The sequence below is a fragment of the Otolemur garnettii genome, unplaced genomic scaffold, assembly GCF_000181295.1.
Source record: "Otolemur garnettii isolate 467f Iridium unplaced genomic scaffold, OtoGar3 scaffold00287, whole genome shotgun sequence".
In the NCBI taxonomy this organism is placed as follows: Eukaryota; Metazoa; Chordata; class Mammalia; order Primates; family Galagidae; genus Otolemur; species Otolemur garnettii.
In genome coordinates, this window is record NW_003852682.1 from 332,491 (window position 1) to 335,228 (window position 2,738).

Sequence of the window (2,738 nt, forward strand, 5' to 3'; positions counted from 1 at the left end):
CCAGTTAGAGTCTCTTTTATAAATTGAGGTGCATTCTGGTTGGGTGCATAGATATTGATAATTGAGATCTCATCATATTGAGTATTGCCCTCAACAAATATAAAGTGGCCATCTTTATCTTTGGTGACTTTTGTTGGTTTAAAACCTATTGTATCTGCGAATAATATTACAACACTTGCTTTTTTCTGCTTTCCATTAACCTCAAATATAGATGACCATCCCTTCACCCTGAGTCTATATTTGTCTTTTAAGGTAAGGTGAGATTCTTGTATACAACAGATGTCTGGTCTGAGTTTCTATATGCAATCAGCCAATCTGTGCCTATTTAGAGGACAATTGAAGCCATTCACACTGATAGAAATTATTGATAACCCTGGTAAAATTTTGAGCATCGTGTTGCTCAAAAGTCCAGTGGACATTTTTAATCCTCTTGCCATTGTGGAAGTTGGAATTTGATCAAAAGTTTCTGGGTGGGTTTACTTTTGTGGGGGAGGATTGGACTGGTCATTATGGAGGATAGGTTTGAGAATTTCCTGGAGAGCTGGTTTAGTTATGGCAAATTTCTTCAACATGTGAATGTTGTTAAAGTATTTAATTTCTCTATCATAGAGGAAACTCAGTTTAGCTGGATTCAGGATCCTGGGTTGAAAGTTATTTTGTTTTAGGAGATTAAAAGTTGATGACCATCCTCTTCTAGCCTGAAAGGATTCAGCTGAGAGATCTGCAGTCATCCTATTACTCTTCCCCTTGTAGGTTATTGTTTTCTTACATCTGACTGCTTTCAGAATTTTCTCTTTCATCTTAACTTTGGTGAAGTATTTATGATGTTTCTGGGGGATGTCTTGTTCAGGTTGAGTCATTCTGCAGTTCTGAAACTATCTGCTATCTGAATTTCAGAATCTCTTGGCATGTCTGGAAAGTTCTCTTTCATAATTTCATGAAGAAGAACCTCAGTGTTTTGTGAAGCAACTTCATTACCTTCAGGGATTCCTATAATGCAAATATTAGTTTTCTTTTAATTATCCAAGAGTTCTCTGAGGGTGAGATCTGTTTTTGCTCTCCATTTCTTTTGATCTTTGAGGTCCTGGCCTTCTTCAAAAGCTTTGTCTTCAAAGTCAGAGATCCTTTCTTCTGCATGTTCCACTCTGTTACGGAGGGATTCCACTGTGTCTTTCAGATTCTTGAGGACTGCAACCTCTTGTCTCAGTGTTTCAAAATCTTTGATCATTTTATCTTTGAAATTGTTGAGTTCTTGAGACATCTTTTGAATAATTTCTTGAGATATATTTTGAATAATTTCTTGAGAAATCTTTTGAATAATTTCTTGAACTCCTAATTCCTTCTTTTCTTCCATTCTGTTAATCTTATTTGCTATCCACATTCTCAACTCGATTTCTGACATCCTAGCCATTTGCTTGTGGTCTTCTATTGTGTCTGCCCCATTTTCCTTTTGAGGAGTTGATCTATTCTGGTTATTCGAGTTGCCAGAGGTTTTCCGATGATTCCGCCCCATGCTGAGTTGACCTTGTTTGGAGGCCTTATCAGAACCATTCAGTTGGTGGCTTCTTCTGGTTGCCCAGAGGGACAGGTAGAGTGTGTCTGTTGTCTTCTCTCAGTTCTCGGGTGCTGGGGCACCTGGGGTGCAGTGGAACAGTAGCAGCTTCACGGGAGTGTTCGTGGCCGGATTAGACCTCATTCAGCCTGCCGAGGTGACTGGGGGGCTAGAGACTGGCAGCAGCTGGATCAGTCCTAGTTTGGCTCCTCCGGGACAACTGTTGGAACAGGGGAACTGTAGTAGCTAGATCAGTCCTAGTTCAGCACCCTGGAGCAGCCGGGGGTGGGGAAATGACAGCGGTAGCGCAGGGTACGTGAGTGCCCAGATAAGTCCTACTTCAGCCCTGCCAGAGTAACTGGGGGGGAATGGAGGACTCCTTGACCGTCACCCGTTAGACGCATGCAGCTCTAGCAAGCCGATCTGTGCCCTCCCAGCATGGGAGCCTGGATTGGGGAACTCCCCCACCTCCATCCATGGGACATACCTAGCTCTAGCAAACAGTTCTGGGCCCACCCAGAGTGGTAGACCCCTCCACCACCACCTGCAGGGCAGCATGGCTCTAGCAAGCAGTTCTAGGCCCACCCAGCTTGGGTGCCTGGAGCAGGGAACTCCTCCCCTGGCCCCCATGGGGTGTGCGTGTCTCTTGCAAGCTGTTTTGGGTCTACCTGGAATGGAGGACTCCTCTGCCACTGCCCACGGGATGCTCATGGCACTAGCAAGTAGTTCTGAGCCTGCCTAGAGCTGGAGCCTGGGGCAGGGATCTCCTCTGCTGCCCGTGAGGCGTGTGACTCTCGCAAGCAGTTTTGGGCCCACCTGCTCCGTGATGGCAAAGGGACGCACTCAGCAAATTGGTTAGTCTGGGAAGGTTAATACCTCCTTCCCCAGCTTGCACCCAGTCACTCGTAATCCCCCAGGTCTGTGACCCTATTCACTCCAGTAGCCCACTGCTCCCGGGGTTTACGACTGGCAAAATCAGCCAGAAATCTGAGTTCGGCAGGGGGGCCTTGTGTTTTTAAATTAGGCTTCTGTCCAGCTAGATTTCTCTGCAAGTCCTTGCATTCAGCTCTGGGCAGCAGATAAATAGCAATTTACACTCAAGTGTCAATTCTAGCCTCTGCCTGCCCACTGCTTTTTCTCAGGGGGATTACACCCTGAGGGCTGGTGCTTCACCCACGAAAGTTCT